Source organism: Bufo bufo, chromosome 1 (genome assembly GCF_905171765.1).
Source record: "Bufo bufo chromosome 1, aBufBuf1.1, whole genome shotgun sequence".
NCBI lineage: Eukaryota > Metazoa > Chordata > Amphibia > Anura > Bufonidae > Bufo > Bufo bufo.
The window spans coordinates 308811750-308832744 of NC_053389.1; the positions used below are offsets into that span (position 1 = coordinate 308811750).

Below are 20995 nucleotides of genomic sequence, written 5' to 3' on the forward strand. Positions count from 1 at the left end.
AAGGCTGAAAAAAATGAAAAGGGTGTGGAGAGTGAATTAGTGACAAATTATGAAAACAATACTAGAATGTGTGGAGGATGAGTGATAGTGGGAAAGAAGGGAAAGGGAAAAAGGAAGGGGGAGGGGGGAAGGGAAAAGGGAAAAAGGAAGGGAAGAAAACAAACAACCTGATACATGAAAATGTATCAGACGTGCAGACAATTATATTAAAGTGCAAGTGACCTCACCCAATAGGCTGTTGAAAGAGGTGGATGGACCAGGGACATCCACCCAGACCCTATGCCCACCCTATAATAGTAAAAGTCCAGCTTACCTGCATCAGCAGTTTCAAGAGTGCACGGATGGGATGAGACCCAAACAAATGAACTTGAAGGAAAAGAAAATACAGCACCTTGTTTTTCTTGCTTGACGGTGTTTATTCCACAAACCAAGTGTACAGCGGTAACGGAACCCTCAATGTATAAGCCCCAATGCGGTCTACATGTTTCGAACCAGATGGTTCTTAATCATGACCTCCATGATTAAGAACCAGATGGTTCTTAATCATGGAGGTCATGATTAAGAACCATCTGGTTCGAAACATGTAGACCGCATTGGGGCTTATACATTGAGGGTTCCGTTACCGCTGTACACTTGGTTTGTGGAATAAACACCGTCAAGCAAGAAAAACAAGGTGCTGGATTTTCTTTTCCTTCAAGTTCCTATGCCCACCCTCTTTTACATTGCATAAGCATAATATTAACACATAAGTTAATAGATCAACATAGAATATGAACATTGAAGAAATCCCCGCTGACAAAAACTGTGCACTCATGATGAAAAGATAGTAGTTCCAGGAGTGAGCCTGATAATACCAGGCCTAATGCAACCTATGAAAGGAAGAAAGAGAGAAAACACAATGTTAAAAATTATCATCAAGATTAAAAACAATTGATCCACAGTAAGTGGTCTAGATGGTAAGAAAACGCAGAGAAACCCAAATTTTCATTAATACTTAAGGGACGGAAAGTCCCCAGTGTCCAGATCCAACGGCTCTCTTTCTGGGCTAGTTTTTTAGATATATCCACTGCTCTTAGATCCGTTCTAATGCAGTCAATTCCCCTTACCTTCAAAAATCTAGGGTTACACGCATGGCAAATCCTGAAGTGTTTTGCAATGGGTTTAAGGTCCTCCCAATCGTCTGTATTTTCTGCTGCAATGATGTCCCTTACATGCTCCCGTACCCGGACGTTTAGTTCACGAGTCATAAGTCCAATATAGATCTTTGGACACGGACAAGTGGCGTAATAGATCACTTTGGAGGTAGAGCAGGTAATATGATGTGTCATTTTGAATGTCTTCGTACCTCCAGAGCCCGTAAAATCATTTGCTCATTCCATATTTGGGCACGCTACACATTTCCCGAAGGGTTTAAAACCCCACTGTGGACCCCTATCCCCAGGAATAATCTGTCGGGGCTTGGATTCCAGATAACTCTTTACCAAATTCGAACTTAGCGTATTCGCTCTGTGGTCCACAGTGGGGTTTTAAACCCTGCGGGAAATGTGTTCGGTGCCCAACTATGAAACGAGCAAATGCTTTGTCTAGATAATACAACCAGCAGAATCTAATATGAATGGATCCGGCTGGATTATCTTTAAAATAGCCATGATGGATCCATCATTAAAACCATTGTAAGTCAATGGGTGCAGGATCCGTTTTCTTTTGTTTTCTTTTGTTTATGGCACCATTGACTTACATTACTCATGACGAATCCGTCTTGCTCCACACCACATCACGGACAGATAAATGCTGCTTGCAGCAATCAAATGGAACAGAATAAATTGTGGTGCATTCCGTTTCATTCAGTTTTGTCCCCATTGACAATAAATGACAAAGTTTTCCTGCGGTATTGAGATCCTCTGCCAGATCTCAATACTGGAACGAAAAAACGCAGATGTGAAAGTAACCTTATAAATGAAATGGTGTTAAAATGTGGAGATATACATTACCTTTTTACTGTACATATGATCAGCTAATACAGGATGCTAATAATTTGAGTGATGAGAATCTGTACAGCGCCGCAGAATATGCAAGTGCAATGTACAGTATATATGAATATAAAAATTGTATACATAATATACATAGTAACATAGTAACATAGTTTATAAGGCTGAAAAAAGACCAAATACAGTCAGGTCCATAAATATTGGGACATGGACACAATTCTAACATTTTTGGCTCTATACACCACCACAATGGATCTGAAATGAAACGAATAAGATGTGCTTTAACTGCAGACTGTCAGCTGTAATTTGATGGTATTTACATCCAAATCAGGTGAACGGTGTAGGAATTACAACAGTTTGCATATCTGCCTCCCACTTGTTAAGGAACCAAAAATAATGGGACAATTGGCTTCTCAGCTGTTCCATGGCCAGGTGTGTGTTATTCCCTCATTATCCCAATTACAATGAGCAGATAAAAGGTCCAGAGTTCATTTCAAGTGTGCTATTTGCATTTGGAATCTGTTGCTGTCAACTCTGATGAGATCCAAAGAGCTGTCACTATTAGTTAAGCAAGCCATCATTAGGCTGAAAAAAAAAAAATCCCATCAGAGAGATAGCAAAAACATTAGGCGTGGCCAAAACAACTGTTTGGAACATTCTTAAAAAGAAGGAACGCACCGGTGAGCTCAGCAACACCAAAAGACCCGGAAGACAACGGAAAACAACTGTGGTGGATGACCAAAGAATTCTTTCCCTGGTGAAGAAAACACCCTTCACAACAGTTGGCCAGATCAAGAACACTCTCCAGGAGGTAAGTGTATGTGTGTCAAAGTCAACAATCAGGAGAAGACTTCACCAGAGTGAATACAGAGGGTTCACCACAAGATGTAAAACATTGGTGAGCTTCAAAAACAGGAAGGCCAGATTAGAGTTTGCCAAACGACATCTAAAAAAGCCTTCACAGTTCTGGAACAGCATCCTATGGACAGATGAGACCAAGATCAACTTGTACCAGAGTGATGGGAAGAGAAGAGTATGGAGAAGGAAAGGAGTTGCTCATGATCCTAAGCATACCACCTGATCAGTGAGCATGGTGGTGGTAGTGTCATGGTGTGGGCATGTATGGCTGCCAATGGAACTGCTTCTCTGGTATTAATTGATGATGTGACTGCTGAAAAAAGCAGCAGGATGAATTCTGAAGTGTTTCGGGCAATATTATCTGCTCATATTCAGCCAAATGCTTCAGAACTCATTGGACGGAGCTTCACAGTGCAGATGGACAATGACCCAAAGCATACTGCAAAAGCAACCAAAGAGTTTTCTAAGGGAAAGAAGTGGAATGTTACTCAATGGCCAAGTCAATCACCGGACCTGAATCCGATTGAGCATGCATTTCACTTGCTGAAGACAAAACTGAAGGGAAAATGCCCCAAGAACAAGCTGGAACTGAAGACAGTTGCAGTAGAGGCCTGGCAGAGCATCACCAGGGATGAAACCCAGCATCTGGTGATGTCTATGCGTTCCAGACTTCAGGCTGTAATTGGCTGCAAAGGATTTGCAACCAAGTATTAAAAAGTGAAAGTTTGATTTATGATTATTATTCTGTCCCATTACTTTTGGACCCTTAACAAGTGGGAGGCACATATGCAAACTGCTGTAATTCCTGCACCGTTCACCTGATTTGGATGTAAATACCCTCAAATTACAGCTGACAGTCTGCAGGTAAAGCACATCTTGTCTGTTTCATTTCACATCCATTGTGGTGGTGTATAGAGCCAAAAATGTTAGAATTGTGTCCATGTCCCAATATTTATGGACCTGACTGTATATATAGTTTTTATTTTTACTACTTTTGCACAATTTTTATTTTAAAGAAGAAAATGTTTTTGCATCGCCACATCCCAAGACCAATAACCTTTTTTATTTTTATCCCTACAGAGCTGTGTGAGGCCTTGATTTTTACGTGATACCTTGTACTTTTAATTGGTATCATACTGGGGTACTTTTTTATCGCTTTTTATTCAGTTTTTTTTTTTTATTCAGTTTTTTTGTTGTGAATAAGCAAAAAGCAGCAATTCTGCAATTTTTTTAGTTGATTTTAGCGTTTTTCAATGGAAAATAAATCATATCTTTTAATTGAATTGTTTCCACTTTTTTTTTAACCATTTAATAGTCCCACAGGGGAACTATAATAGGTGATATTTTGGTTGCTTCTAAAATACAATACACTATTATTGTAGTGCATTGTATTTTAATGTCAGTACTATACTGACATTCACCAGTAGGCTGCACCAGTGAGCCACAGCATGCTTGGAAATGCTAGAGGCAGGCATCAGGCCTTCACTAGGCACCGGCCTGCGTGCACTGACATTGCCACCCCACAAAAACCTCATACATATTTCCCTGGGGGTTAAATGGCCATTAGAGCAGAAGCGCGGCTCTCATGAGAAAGCCAAGCCCTGGCTCTCTGCTGCACGGGAGATGTGTGCAGGGCTTAGTCCAGACAAAAAGGTGGCGGCCCAGCCCAAGGCCCCTTAGTGACCACAGTAAAAAGGTATATGGATGGTCACTAAAGGGTTAATTAAATATTTCTGGTTCTAATAATATGAGCACTAGATGATCTAAACTTCACAATGGCGTATTATCAGTCATAAGGAAAGTTGTGAAATTTTAGAATCCAGAGGACCTGCATAACAGAAATGCTATTAAGAGATTAAAGCCTCATACGTATGGCAACCAATGGAGCATGCCACAATATTTTTCTGTTGGATGCATATGGAAAAACTCTGTATGCATCTGCATCAAATCAGAGTCAACCATAGGTGCAGTAGTGGCCTCATGCAAGCCTCAAAACGGAATGGTATTAAGCATTAGATCTTAGGGCAGTGCGGATGCAAATACATGATATCCATCCCACTCTTTTGCATCGGCATGATTACACAAGCCGATGCAAAATAATTCGGTGAGGAAGGTTTGCAACTTGCTAACACAGTCATTCCTCGTATATTCAGTCATATTGATTTTCAGCTTACACAGGAAGATGTGCCGCCGATAATCAGGCATCTCTCACCCTTATGAAAGATGCCTCTCAGCCAACAAAGGAACATCTGCTCATTTATCCGCCGACTGTCTGCTCGATTATTAGGGCCAGTTATCAGGAACAAGCATTCTTATGAACAATTGTTCCTAAGAAATAGCCCAAAAATCAAGTGGTCTAATAGGTCCATTAGGGCTAAATGTGCGTGGGGTATTTTAATGACACAGGATTGTCCAGGGTGGAGAACCATTTCAATCACCCATTATTTTACAATAGATCTATATAACCAAGCATATTTGATACGTAGATATCTCACAGTGAACATAAAGCAAATGATATCTACTCTACTTATTTGGATATCAACAGGATTTAAAAATCTGCTTTATATTAAAGGGAGTAATGTAACTAGGTATAAATTGGACATTATGATGAATGCTGTTACATTAAGATTTAGACTTTTTGTAAAATTACAGCGCAATACTATTATAACTGGTTCTACGTTCCCTTCATAATTATTGCTTTCCCACAGTATGGCATCTTCTTTTGCCAAGTCATTTGCAAATCATTTCCAAGTACATTGGCGATAGATTACCAAGAAGCTGTACTGTAGGAGGATATCATATTCAATGAGGGAACAGTACAGTCTGTTGCTGGAAAATGAAGGAAAAAGCTTTTTGCCCACCCAGGAAATTGTCAATCATATGCCGTATATTAATGGTAGTGAACAAATTTCACTGGCTTAGCCAAAAAGACAAAATATTATTGAGTCAGATTAGAGTGCCACCATGTGGAACTGATAGTACTTTTCATCTTTGAATATTATCATATCTGAGAAAAGCACAATGCATGTAAGCAGGAGTATACAAAACTAGTGTAGCATCCTGCAGCTTGCTGAAAAGCTTTGCTAGTGTGAAAATCACTATTTCATACATGATGTTTATGTTCTCCATTTCCCATAGGCTGTGTGTGGAGTGGGAAGTACCTTAGTTGCTAGGGTGTGCTGGCACCACCCCCTTCCTCTCAAAGAAGAAGTGAAGCTCAGTTCTAAAATAGCTACAGACCTGTGAGCAGCTACAAGGCAGTGTATAGCAGAATTCCCAGAAGGCTTTTGTAGATTACAAAAGTAAAAAGGGACAATCTACATGACTTGACAGAGGACATATTAAAGAGGTTTGCAGACTGATTTGCCAGAGAAAGGTAGATGCCCTGGTATTGAGGCTTCAGACGTCTCTGAATGTGGTGGGAGAAAACAAACCTTAGTTTTTCCCAGACAGAAAGTGCCCTCTGTTCAGACACTGTATTCCACTGAGGATAGTGGTGTACCTAAGAGAACAAGATATAGAACCTCTTAGGCTGGGAAAGGAAATATGGGAAAGGGAAAGCAACTAACTCTTTATACACAGCCTTGGGAATTGCATATACCAACTGCGGAAACGGCATCTCATGTGAACAGTGCCTGTGTTAATTATCCGTTTACTGCTGCAGTAAAGTACAGTAAAGTTGTTGCAACTAACTTGGCCTCATCATTGCTTCATGCAATACTACTATGATGCAAAATGTTGGAGGGACCCTGGCTTGCACCTCAAAACCTACACCACCAAAGGCACCTCAATAGTCATCAGGCAGGAGAACCTTAGAACAAAGAGTGCCTCAGGGAAGAAAGGTACACCCTCCCACATCACTGCAGGTCTGCTCAGGGAGCCTCAATACAGTGGGTACCACAACTACTGCTACTCCTATCCAGCCACACACTCACACACATGCCCCAGTAGCAGTCACTGCTAAACCTGGTGCATGAGACACCAGTATGATAAATGGCACCTCGTAGTGGGATCCCTGTTGCAGATGTAGTATTGATGCACAGAAACTTCAAATTATGCTTTTGCATTGAATATATATGAAATTGCTTTAAACCACAGGATGGTCTCTCAGATCCTTATATTCTCATTGTGTGGCCTAACACAAGCAGCAGAAGGAAAATAAACAGTACATAAAATTGACTGATAGTTAAGCTCTGCAACTGCACCACTAATGGTAATTTTATAATAACAGCAAAAGAGAGACATGATTTGCTGCATTCATTTTAATTTGGCTCCTCTGTTAAAGTGATGACCTTTTGGCCCATCCAAATGGCATTATTTCATGCAATAATGTGCTGCTGAATGTGCTGGGACTAAATGAGTAATACATAAATCACCATACTGGATGGCCATGGTGCAGACATAACGTATAAGTCTGATTACATCAGAGTGATATCATCAGGATTTAATAGAAATGACAAAGACAATTGGAGATAAATGAATTGTCAATGTACTGTACTAAATATTTAATCAGAGTCATAACAGACCCACCATATGCCATCTATAGTACTGTTCTCCTCATAAGGAACCCTTGGTACCTCATAAGCTCTTGGACCAGGTATGAATGTAGTCCCAACTATTTCATCCCTACATGTTCTGAAAGATTATTATTATGGGCAGGTCTGAGTCCTGGGTTGGAATCTGACCAGGGAATATATCTGGATGGAACTTGTATGTTCTCCCTGTGTTTGCATGGGTTTCCTCCAGGTACTCTGGTTTCCTCCCACAATCCAAAAATATACAGTTCAAGTTTCAAGGTTTGTCACACACAGCACAATACATAGTATAACTTCTGTAGCTTTTTACAAAATTGACCTTATTGAGCATTGTGCGTTGTGGTGCAGTGCCTATATGGTGCCCCAGCCACACAACTATCCCTGCACTTTCATTCCCTGTCAGGAAAGAGTGTTACAAATATTTATCATTAATAATTAGTTTTTATTTACTTAGCTGTTAATTAATTTGTTAATTTATTGATATTAATTTTCTTATATATTGGTCACTTGGCTCTTTTTTGCTCTGTTCTATTAGGGCATACCGTATTTTTCGCCCTATAAGACGCACCGGCCCATAAGACGCACCTAGGTTTTTTGGGGAGGAAAATAAGAAAAAAATAAATTTTATCCAAAAGGTGTGCTTTTGGTGGGTTTGGAACTAATGGTGGTCTGTGGATGGTACTATTACTGGGGATCTGTGGATGACGGACACTGTTATGGGGGGATCTGTGGATGACGAACACTGTTACAGGGGGGATCTGTGGATGACGGACACTGTTACAGGGGGGATCTGTGGATGACGGACACTGTTACAGGGGGGATCTGTGGATGACGGACACTGTTACAGGGGGGATCTGTGGATGACGGACACTGTTACAGGGGGGATCTGTGGATGATGGACACTGTTATGGGGGGATCTGTGGATGACAGACACTGTTACAGGGGGATCTGTGGCTGGCACTGTTACAGGGGGGATCTGTGGATGGCACTGTTACAGGGGGGATCTGTGGATGGCACTGTTACAGGGGGGATCTGCGGATGGCTCTGTTACAGGGGGGATCTGTGGATGGCACTGTTACAGGGGGGATCTGTGGATGGCACTGTTACAGGGGTCATCTGTGGATGGCACTGTTACAGGGGGGATCTGTGGCTGGCACTGTTACAGGGGTCATCTGTGGCTGGCACTGTTACAGGGGGGATCTGTGGCTGGCACTGTTACAGGGGGGATCTGTGGATGGTACTGTTATATATGTGCCATCCACAGACCCCCCAGCCCATAACAGTGCCATCCACAGACCCCCCAGCCCATAACAGTGCCATCCACAGACCCCCCCCTTAACTGTGCCATCCACGGATGTTATCCACAGATCAGCCCCCCCAGTATACAAATATAAAATGTCTTATTCAATAAAAAATTATTACACATGCCCCCTCACTACTAATAGTACCTTACATCCTATTCCTAATAGCTTCTGTACAATGCCGGCAGGCAGGCCGGGTGGCCGGCGCGTCACTCACTGACATCACTCATTCATAAAGTAGGCGGCGCAGGCACGTGACATCAGGGAGTTACGCTGCCGCCCGCCCGGCCTGCCTGCCGGCATTTTACAGAAGCTATTAGGAATATGATGTAAGGTACTATTAGGAGTGAGGGGGCATGTGTAATAATTTTTAATTGAATAAGACATTTTATATTAGTATACCGGAGCGGCGGGGCGGGGCTATAGTACACTGACTGCACCGCCCCGCCGCTATTGCAGGCCCCCAGCTCCTCCTCCCATTCCCTCCCCCGGCCCCTGCTCGCTTGTACATCGCATCCAGCGATGTTAAACTGTCAGCATTCGCCCCATAAGACGCAGGGGCATTTCCCCCCCATTTTTTGGGGGGAAAAAGTGCATCTTATGGGGCGAAAAATACAGTAACTATGATCAATGGTTGAAAACTATGATAAACCAGAGCCACAGCTTACCAAAAATATAAAAATATTATTGACACACATTGTAGATAGTTAAAAAATACAATACACTAAGTAAGAATGGGATGAGTGGTAGGAATGAAGGGAACATCGCTGGTAACTCACATCACAGACAAAGATACGCCGAAACGCGTGTTGGGACCAGGGCCATCCAAGTTCAGCATGCATTCCCTGAGTAATTCTTAATTACTCTATTAGGGTGGGTTCACATCAGCGTTATGAATTCCATTTTTGTTTTTCGTTATAACATGGTTATAACTAGTGTTGATCGCGAATATTCTAATCACAAATTTTTATTGCGAATATTGCCACTTCAAAAATTCCCGAATATTTAGAATATAGAGCTATATCTTCGTAATCGCACATATTCTAGATTTTATTTCATCAGTAGCCATGATCCCTCACTGCTTTTTGCTTGTGGGCTAATGAGAAGAATGCAATATATATGACTTTAGGAGTAATGACAATGAAGGACCGGCACTCCCAAGTTGCTGTAAATTATTATTTTATTGTCACTCTGTCCCAAACTGAGTCCCATGATCCGAGACCAAGTCAGAGGGAATGCAATGAAGTTTCACAATGTGGTCAACAAACACTTGCACACATGTTTTAGCATTAGGTAGGCCAGGCAATGCTATAAAGTGCACCATTTTACAAAAAAACAATCAACTACCACCAGAATAACTTTCTTTCTACATGAATTAGGCAGATCAGTAATAAAATCCATAGACAAGTGAGTCCATGGTCTGTACCGTATGGGCAATGGAAGTAGAGATCCAGAAGGTCGAGTATGTGTCACCTTAGCGCGTGCACAGATACTACAGTCCGACACTTAGTCCTCAACACACTTATGCAACCCTGGCCATCAGAATCTATGAAAGATAAGGTTGGCAGTGGATCTACTCCCAGTTGTACAGTGATGTTCCTCAAACACCTTATGACGCAATTTTGATGGAACAAACAATTTCCCAGAGTGGCAAGACTCCGATGTGTCTCCCTGAGCCTCTAACACCTTCCTTTCTAGGTCAGGGTATAAAGCGGATATCACCACCCCCTCCGACAGTATCGGATTCAGACTTAAAATCACCGCCTCTAGGAAAACTACAGGCATCTGCCTTGATGTTCTTAACCCCAGGACGATTAGTGACAATAAATTTGAATCTGGTGAAAAACAAAGACCATCTGGCCTGCCTCGGGTTAGCCGACTCCAGGTTAGCCAGATTTTTGTGATCTGTGAACACCGTGATCAGATGAATCGCCCCTTCCAATCAATGACGCCACTCCTCAAAAGCCAACTTAATGGCCGGCAACTCACTGCTGCCCACATCGTAATTTCTCTCTGCGGCAGAGAGTTTTTTAGAGAAAAATGCACGTGGGCGCTATTTACCAGGTGATGGATCCTGCGATAAGACTGCTCCTACCCCCACCTCGGACGCGTCAACTTCCACAATGAAAGGTTGTGATAGGTCCAGCTGCACCAATATAGGGGCAGAAGCGAAGCACTCCTTAACCTCAGAAAAGGCTCGCAATGCCAAATCAGACCACACTGAAACATCCATCCCTTTTTTAGTCATGTCAGTTAAGGGTTTCACCACTGTCAAATAGTTCTGAATACATTTTCGGTAATAGTTGGTGAACCCCAAAAACCGCATAAAAGCTTTCAGATTTTTGGGTCAATCCCAGTCCAATACAGCACGGACTTTCTCTGGATCCATTTAAAAAACCTGAAGATGACAGAAGGTAGCCCAAGTATTGCACCTCATGTACAGAAAAAACACACTCCTCTAATTCTGCATACAATTTATTATCTCTTAGGATCTGTAACACCTGTCTAACGTGATCCTGATGAGTCTCCACGTCTGGAGAATAAATTAGTATGTCATCCAAATACACGACAAGAAACCTTCCCACCAGATGATGAAAAATGTAATTCACAAAATGTTGGAAAACCACAGGAGCATTGGTCAACCCAAAAGGCATGACCAGGTTCTCAAAGTGACCCTCTGGAGTATTAAAAGCCATCTTCCATTTATCCCCTTCCTTGATCCTGACCAGATTATATGCCCCCCTTAAGTCCAACTTGGAGAACACCTTGGCATCAGCAATCTGGTTAAACAAATCATGAATCAAAGGAATGGGGTAAGGATCACGGACAGTAATCTGATTGAGCTCACAGAAATCCAGACATGGCCTAAGAGTTCCATCCTTTTTTTTTACAATTAAATACCCTGCTGCCACTGGAGATTTGGAAGGTCCTATGTGTCCTTTAGCTAAACTATCGGTAATATACTCTATCATGGTCGTTCTTTTGAGTCCAGAAAGGTTATACAACCTAGATTTGGGCAACTTAGCTCGAGGAATAAGGCTGATAGGACAATGGCATCCACTTTCAGAAAATACATCGGCAAAATCAGATATAAAAGAGGGTAATTTTTTTGTGGTTAAAGCAGAAAAAGATGTATTCAGACAATTGTCAACGCAATAATCACCCCAATCCAGAATCTGTCTAGCTTGTCAATCGATGGTTGGATTGTGCTTGCCTAACCACGGTAAACCCAGAACCAACGGAGCAGGGAGACCCTCCAACACAAAACACAAGATGAATTCCTGATGAAAGAAAACCACTCTTAATCGGATGTCATGCATCATCTGAGATAAACACTTCTGAGTTAGAGGTGCAGAATCAATAGCAAAAATGGAAATGTTTTTCTCTAATGCTCTTGGAGACAACCCGTGCCTATGGACGAACTGAGCATCAATCGGGTTCATCCCTGCGCCACTGTCGATAAACACCTCAATTCCCACAGTCTTGGACTCTAGTGCCACCTCAGCATTCAGGAGAAATCGGGTACTACCAGTCGAAGACTCCCATCTCATACCTCCAAGAGTCAGATGGGAATTAGACGTCCCTTTTTTTTTCTTTTTTGACGCTGAATGCATGGACATACATCGATAAAATGTCCCTTTTGTCAGCAGAAAAAAAACATTCTTTTCCTAAGACTAATTTGCTTAAAAGCAGATCCAGGAGTAGTTCCCCCTAATTGCATGGGTTCATCCACAGACATAAACCCAGGAGTATCTTCACCCAAAGTGTCAGAGGAAGATGATACGTTATGTGATAGTACGTCCTGAGAGTGGGGGCCCTTAGATCTCTCTATCAAGCATCTAGCAATGCGTACTGCAAGAGACATAGCGGCTTCCAGAGACTCAGGATTCTCATGAAAGGCCAAAGTGTCCTTCAGGCTCTCTGATTGTTCTGCCAAGCAGGGTTAAAAAAATGATTCTATTTTATTCCAGGGTTTTGGTATTTCTGTTTTAAGTTGTATTACACTTTGATTTCCTGTTACAAAGACTGCTGCATTGTGGGTGGTGCAAAGCATTGTGGGAGTGCAAAGCATCCTGGGAAAGAGAAGTCTCCAGGACACAGTATAGAGCTGTCCTATGCATGTCTCATTCTCAAACTCCACCATCCTTGTAAAAGCTTATCTGGTGAGAGATCTACCTTTGTTTCAGGGACATTATGTTATGCAGAGCTGTTTAGTTAGTTATAATTGTTACTTAGGCAGTTGTTTCTACTGTTAGATATACATGCAGTCCTATGTTAGGCAGCCATTTTACCATGTGCTTTCACTGATGACTGTTAATGTTATAGTACATGCAATTCTATGCTTAATACCTATACATGCTATTAGTATTCTTGTAGTTTTACCAAATACTCCTGTTTTACCAATAAACAAGTTAGACTACAAAGAACAGTCCTCTTATTTGAAAGGCAGTGATAGTTTATGCTGAATGTCAGACTGCACACTGTGTGAACGTGTATTAAGACAGAACACTGATAATCCCTGACAGAACTGACTACGGAGAGCCGGATTGTTCCACTCAGTATCCGTAGTCCACCTCCTAAACTCAGAGCAATAGATCTTAACAGAATGCTCTTCTTGATGTAGTCCATGAAGCTTGGTCTCGGCCAGGGAGGTCCAAAAAACAGAACTGGATCGCACATCCACAGTGCTATACTTAGATCTAATTAAACTCGCTTCTCAGCGCAACATTAAAGTGCACAGCCTCCTATACTGCATGCTGTACAAGGGGCATTAGTGTGCGTTTTCATCAAAAGGCATAAGCCTACTCACCACGCCAAGGTTGCCTCTTTGAGTGGGACCTACTCTGACAAAAAGGCTCAGCTTAATGTGTTGACAAAGTGGCACTGCCCTACTAGGCGGAAGGACCCAGGAGTCAAACAGCAACCCTGCTTTCTGACAATGCCAACCATGGCATTAAGTCCCACTAACCCACCAGCACAGCGCCACAAAAACAAAGGCCACCACGCAGTACTGCACCATGTGAACAGTTGTGTAACACAGGAACTGCAGGTCAATTACCACTTATACTGTATGTAGTCTTCTGCGGAATTAAAACCAACTGTGCTGAATGGGAGAAGTGCTGATACCAGTAATAAAGAAGAAAGGTTCAACATGCATATATCAAGGGGAGAAAAACAGAACTGGAACGCACATCCACAAAACTATGCTTAGATGTAATTAAACTTGCTTCTCAGCGAAATATTAAAGTGTAAAGCCCCCTATACTGCATGCTGTACAAGAGGCATTAGTGTACATTTTGATCAAAAGGCATACGCCCACTCACCACGCAAAGGTTTCCTCTTTGAGTGGGACTGACTCTGACAAAAAGGCGCAGCACAATGTGGTGACAATGACAAAGCGGCACTGCCCTAGTAGGCAGCAGGACCCAGAAGTCAAACAGCAACCCTGCTGTCTGACAATGCCAACCATGGCACAGGGTCCCACCAACCCACCAGCACAGCGCCACAAAAACAAAGGCCACCACGCAGTACAGCACCATGTGAACAGTTGTCTAATACAACATGTCCATTGCTATTAGGAACTGCAGGTCAATTACCACTTATATGCAGTCTTCTGCGAAATTAAAACCACCTGTGCCGAATGGGAGGAGTGGTGATACCAGTAATAAAAAAGAAAGATTCAACATGCATATATCAAGGGGAAAAAAACAGAACTGGATCACACATCCACAATGCTATGCTTAGATCTAATTAAAGTCACTTCTAAGCGCAATATTAAAGTGTACAGACCCCTATACTGCATGCTGTACAAGAGGCATTAGTGTATATTTTGATCAAAAGGCATAAGCCCACTCACCATGCCAAGGTACCCTAAAATACAATTTGCACGCCTCCCTAAACAAAATGAAATTATCACTTCCCCCAGAGAATCTGTCTGGGAGGGCAACTTTAGGTTCGAGACAGGCCTGGTAATCACCACTAGGACCAGCAGCCTGTGATCTCTGGTTCTGCAAGACAGTCATGCGGAGGTCAGCTACCTCCAAAGACATGCCCTGCAGCTCTCTGGCCAGTGCAGCAATAGGATCCATGGCTGTACTGAAACAAGCAAAAAAATAAAAAATTACGGTTTTGGCGGTTTATAATGTCACGTTTGGGTGTGGGAGAGAAACACCACACCGAACAAGGGGTGAGGGAATAAGGTCTGGAAACTTGGGAAAGTATATGGGCACCTCCTAGTAGAACCCTATTCAAAGTCCTGACTAACTACCAGTATGAACAGACCCCAAAGGTAGACAAGTTCATACACAGGAATACCTAATGTCCTAACTTACCCTATAGGACCCTGGTACTAATGTCAGGAGTGAGAAAACCTGTTCCTCCAAAAGGAAGGACGAACAGGAGTCTCTCTCAGGCCTCAATACAAATGACAGGGAAATGCAATACACAAAATAACCCAAACAAAATACAAAAGGGAAAGAAAACACTTAACTTCAAGTGGCTATGGCAGCACCAGGAACTCAGCCGAGATCCACACACCAGCTATCCACAACTCAAACTGAAGCTATTAACCACATAGCATAGTGGGAGAAACAACAATAAATAGAGAAGGTTAAATTACCATAATAGCCACACCTGGGGAAAGAAGGTGTGGCAAGCACCAGAAACAACACAGATGTCATTTGATCCAAACAGAAAACATGTCAGATCAAACCACATGTTACCAGTCTCACCGATCTCCTGCCACCTGTCGCGGAAATGTCCGTGACACCTGTGGAAAGCCCAAAAGACTTGGCCAACAAGGGGGCATACCTTATGAAATATAGAAAATGATGCAGAATATCAACAAAAGCTGTATTAGTAAGTGTAATATACACAATCGATTCACGGTATTATGACCACCAGCTAATATCCAGAGTAACCACTGTGTGCATCACAGATAGCAGCTAGACAAGGACTCAATAAGACCAGAACGCAATAAGGTCCTGATAGGTTGTCACAGGTATCTGGGGCCATGCCGACTGCAGTGCATCCCACAGCTGCTACAGGGTGCATGGGGGAGAATCCATAGAGGGAATATGATGCAGATGTTTAGTTGGGTTCAAGTCTGGGGAATTAAGGGCCAAGGTAGTACTTAGAAGTCTTGGTCATGCTCTTCCAACCAATGTTGGAAATTTTTGCTGTGTGATATGTTGCATTGTCTTGCGGAAGATCCCACACACGCCAGGGAAAACAATCAGCATGTATGGGTGTATGTGATCTGCAAGGATGGACTCATACCCAAATTGTTTGAGAGTACCTTCCACATAGAGGAGGGGTCCCAGAGAGCACCACAAAAACACTCCCCATAAAATAATTCTGCCACCACCAGCTTGTGTTCTTCCAACAATAATTTCAGGGTGTAATCTGTGCAATGTCCATCCTTTCGATGTAGCAAAAAAAACATGACTTATTGGAGAAGGCTTTGCCAATCGGTGGAGGTCCAATTCCGATACTGATGCCAAAATTGAAGCCTTTTCTGCCAATACAACTGTCTGGCCTTAAAAACCATCCCTTCATTATTCAAATTATCAGCATCAGAAGTAATAAAGCTTATTGCTATCTGTTATCTACCTATCTATCTATCTATCTATCTATTTATCATCTGTCTATATCGTCTAAATCTGTCTATCTATATCTATCTATCTAGTCGGTCCTGGTCTTAAAAACCAACCCTTCATCATTCCTCAGATTTCGAGAATACCAAATTATCTGTAACGGTCACGTCCACACACACACAGGGGGAAGGGTAGTGACCACTGCGCTCCACCCTCACCCCTGGCCCTGCCTACTTGCCTCACGAGTCCTGATGACAGGGGACAACTGGACGGCAGTCCCTAACTTAGGATATGTGCAGGGAAGACAGACAAGACAAAATACGGAACATGAACGGACCGGGTCAGAACCAAGAGAGCTACGCAGTACAACGGATTAAGCAAAGAATGGTCAGGAGAAGCCGGGGTCAAATACCAGGAGAGTAGCGAAGTACAAGAGGAGTCCTAAGAGAGTAGTCAGGTGGGAGCCGAGGTCACAATACCAGGATGTATGCGCAGTACAGGAGGAGCATGCAGAAGATCGTCAGGGAACAGGATCAGGTAAATATTCAGTAGTCCAACAAATAGCCAGGAACCTAGAAATTAACAGGCAACCTGTAGCCAGCAGGCTGCCTGTATTTATAGTGGGGAGTGAGGGTCATGTGACATGGCCAGCGTCACATGACCGACAGACCAACCAGTCGAGCACAGAGTGATCAGCTCGGCGCTCAAGGCAGACTTAGGAGCAGGGAGCCACCCAGCTAGTAAAGCTGCCATGGGAATGAGGTCAAACACAGATCCTCATTCCCAAAGCTAAGCAACAGGTCTGCGGGCGATGGGGGACCGAGTGCACCTTCGGAACCCCGTGACAGTACCCCCCCTTTTACGAGGGGCCACCGGACCCAAGACTTCAGGCGATGGCTTTTCAGGGTGTTCTAAATGAAATTTACGAACAAGTCTAGGAGCAAGTCTGACGAAGCCGCAGGGCGAAACGCGCGTCGAGGTTGTGCGCTCAGGGTCCTCACACCCACTCATCACCATGTCTTCAGGTACGGTCTGCATTGATTTCTTCCTGTTCTAACCCTGCTGGTGATTCTGCACGTATCCATAGCGAGCCTCTTTACATACTTATGTCGATTATTGTTTATATACTGCTCTTTATGAGAGGAATTCATTTGTTACTCTCTGGCCTCTATGCTATGTGTGGATTCGCTTTGTCTTTCCCCTGCTACTAACAGGGCACTCTGCATCAATTGTTGGAAGGAATCGTACAGCAACTGCACATTGGTTTATTTTTATGCACATTTGCACTTTACTCTGGTACCTGTAATAGATGTCATTATTCATTGACATCTTGGTGTATTGTGTTGTCTGTGACCCTGTGCTTCTCCGCATTCTTGTAATTCTGTAGTAGCTCCATCCTTTGAATTTTTATCAATAAAATTATATTTTTATACCATCCCCCATTTGTTAGTTTTTGGTTTACCTTGGTTGTTATACAAGTGGTTTTTTGTTTACTGTTTAGCCGACGGGTGGCCTTTTGTAGGTTAATAGGAGCATGAACCTCCCTGGCAGGTACCCAGGATCTCTCTTCAGGTCCATACTCCTTCCAGTGAATCAGGTACTGCAAGGAATTACGCACCTTCCTGACATCCACTATTTTAGACACCACATACTCGACAGCATCATTAACAAGAACCGGCGGAGGCGAGGCTTTTGATGGTACTACCGGTTCAAAATATTTTTTAAGCAGAGATTTATGGAACACATTATGAATGTGGAATGACTCGGGCAGCTCCAACCTAAATGATACCGGGTTAATCACCTCCCTGATCTTATATGGTCCAATAAAACGAGGAGCAAATTTTCTAGAAGCTACCTTGAGAGATAGATTCTTGGAGGACAACCATACTTTATCCCCAACCTGAAAGTTCACCCCCCTTGAACGTCTCCTATCGGCCTTGAGTTTTTGAGAACTTTGAGCCTTTTCTAGGTTCGATTGAACCCGGGCCCAAACTGTGCACAGTTCGGAGGAGAGTTTATCAGCTTCAGGGTTAGAGGAGGAGACGGACGACCCAGAATGAAAACGGGGATGAAAACCATGGTTACAAAAGAAAGGGGAGACCCGAGCAGAAGAATTGACACGGTTATTCAGAGCAAATTCAGCCAACGGAAGGAATTTGACCCATAATTGCTGGTCATCAGCAACATACAACCTCAGGAATTGTTCCACAGACTGATTAAGGCGTTCAGTCTGCCCATTACTCTCAGGATGGTAGGCGGAAGAAAAAGACAACAAAATTTTACATCTTTGACAGAAGGCCCTCCAGAATTTGGACACAAACTGCACACCCCTGTCAGAAACAATATTTTCCGGGATGCCATGTAAACGAACAATCTCTCTCACAAAAATAGACGCCAGGGTTTTAGCATTCGGAAGTTTAGACAGGGGAATGAAATGAACCATCTTGCAAAACCTATCGACCACTGCCCAAACCACAGTCTTACCCTCCGCCAGCGGTAGGTCAGTTATAAAGTCCATCGAGATATGGGACCAGGGTCTACTGGGAATGGGTAGGGGTCGTAGGTTACCAGCAGGACGAGTCCTAGGTGTCTTAGACCTGGCACAAACCTCACAGGCTGACACGTAGGACTTGACATCCCTGGTCAGAGTGGGCCACCAATAAGATCTAGAAACCAGATCCTTAGTGCCCTCAATACCCGGATGTCCACAAAAGGCAGAATCGTGACACTCACCCAACAGCTGGAGACTAAATTGTACGGGAACAAACAACTTATCTGTTAGGGGGGATGCCGGTGCCAGATGTTGTTCAGCCTTAATGCGAGCCGAGATATCCTGGGTTAGAGCCGCTAAGAAGATGTTTGCTGGTAGGATGGATTCAGGCGGCGTCTCAGTGGGTTGAAAAGCATGGAAGCTCCGAGATAATGCGTCTGCCTTCACATTTTTACTTCCCGGCCTGAACGTAATGGAGAAATCAAAACGGGCTTGTCGGGGATTCAACCTCTTAGCGGACTCGAGAAACATTAGGTTTTTATGGTCAGTGACAACAGTTACTCGATGCCTTGCCCCCTCCAAAAAATGTCTCCACTCCTCAAATGCCCATTTAATGGCCAAAAGCTCCCTATTCCCTATGTCGTAGTTTCTCTCCGTGGGAGAGAATTTCCTAGAGAAGAAGGCACACGGTCTCAGGTTAGTGAGGCTAGCAGGACCTTGTGAAAGGACTGCTCCTGCGCCGTCCTCGGACGCATCCACCTCCACAATAAAGGGTCTCTCCTGATCAGGCTGGATCAGAATGGGAGCGCTACTAAATGCCTTTTTTAATGTTTCAAATGAAGAAATGGCCTCCAAATCCGCCCCTTTCTTAGTAAGGTCGGTCAATGGCTTAGCAATTACAAAAAAATTCATGATAAATTTACGGTAGTAATTTGCGAAACCCAAAAACCGTTGTAAAGCCTTTAAGGATGAAGGCCTTACCCATTCCTTAATTGCTAAAACCTTACCAGGATCCATCTTAAAGGCGTGAGGAGTCAAAACATGCCCTAGAAACAGTATCTCCTGTACACCAAAGACACATTTCTCTTGCTTAGCGGATAGCTGGTTCTCCCTCAACACCTCTAATACTTGTTTGACATGGGACACATGAGATTCGAAATCAGGAGAGAATATCAAAATGTCGTCAAGATAGACAATAATAAATTTACCTAAGAACTCCCTAAGAATATCGTTCATTAAGTTTTGGAACACAGCTGGGGCATTGCTGAGTCCAAAAGGCATCACCTGATATTCAAAGTGTCCTATCGAAGTATTGAACGCTGTTTTCCATTCGTCTCCCTCCTTGATTCGGATTAGATTGTATGCCCCTTTCAGGTCAATCTTGGAAAACCAGGTTGCCCCCAAAACCTGGTTAAATAAATCCGGAATCAATGGGAGAGTGTATCTATTTTGGACAGTGATTTTATTTAATCTCCGGTAATCAATACAAGGCCTAAGACCACCATCCTTCTTTTTAACAAAGAAAAACCCTGCTCCCATAGGAGAGACTGAAGGTCTAATATGCCCTTTAGCAAGGCTCTCCTTAATATAATCTTCCATAGCCTTGCGTTCGGGCCCTGAAAGATTATAAATTCGACCTTTAGGAAATTCGGCACCCTCAATTAGCTCTATGGCGCAATCATAAGGTCTATGGGGGGGTAGAACCTTCAGAATATTCCTTAATAACAGAGGGTAATGTATTAGACCTTACTGAAACCCCAGCCTTGACCACGGACAAGCATGAGTCACACTTAGGTCCCCATTTCACCAACTCTCCTTTGGACCAATCAATTGTGGGGTTATGTAAACGGAGCCAAGGCAACCCTAGTACCACCTCAACCGGTAGGTTCTCCAGGACTAGAAGAGAACATCTCTCAGAGTGGCACACACCCACGGACAGAGAAATTTCAGAGGTACATGACCTCACCGTACCACCAATCAGGGGAGTAGCATCAATAGCCATGACATGGATAGGTGTAGGTAAAGCAAACATTGGAATACCCAATTTACAAGCAAACTCAAAGTCAATAAAGCTGGCCGCTGAACCGGAGTCAATAAAGGCCTTACCCGGCCACTTATTAACCCCCAGAGAAATTGTTATGGGTACCAAAAGCTTACCTTTAGAAAAATCAGGGTGTACCTGGTCTTTAGGTTGTCTTGCCTTAGAAGACTTGTCAGAGAGGTCCCT

At 43.2% G+C, this 20995-nt stretch overlaps 1 long non-coding RNA gene across 1 annotated transcript; it reads left to right on the top strand.

Moving 5' to 3' along the window:
• Positions 1-1572: 1572 nt before the first annotated feature.
• LOC120986986 lies at positions 1573-19110 on the top strand. Its single transcript, XR_005775863.1, has 3 exons — positions 1573-1706; positions 2421-2424; positions 19101-19110. It is a non-coding gene; the product is annotated as an uncharacterized LOC120986986 (long non-coding RNA).
• The last annotated feature ends 1885 nt before the right edge of the window (positions 19111-20995 follow it).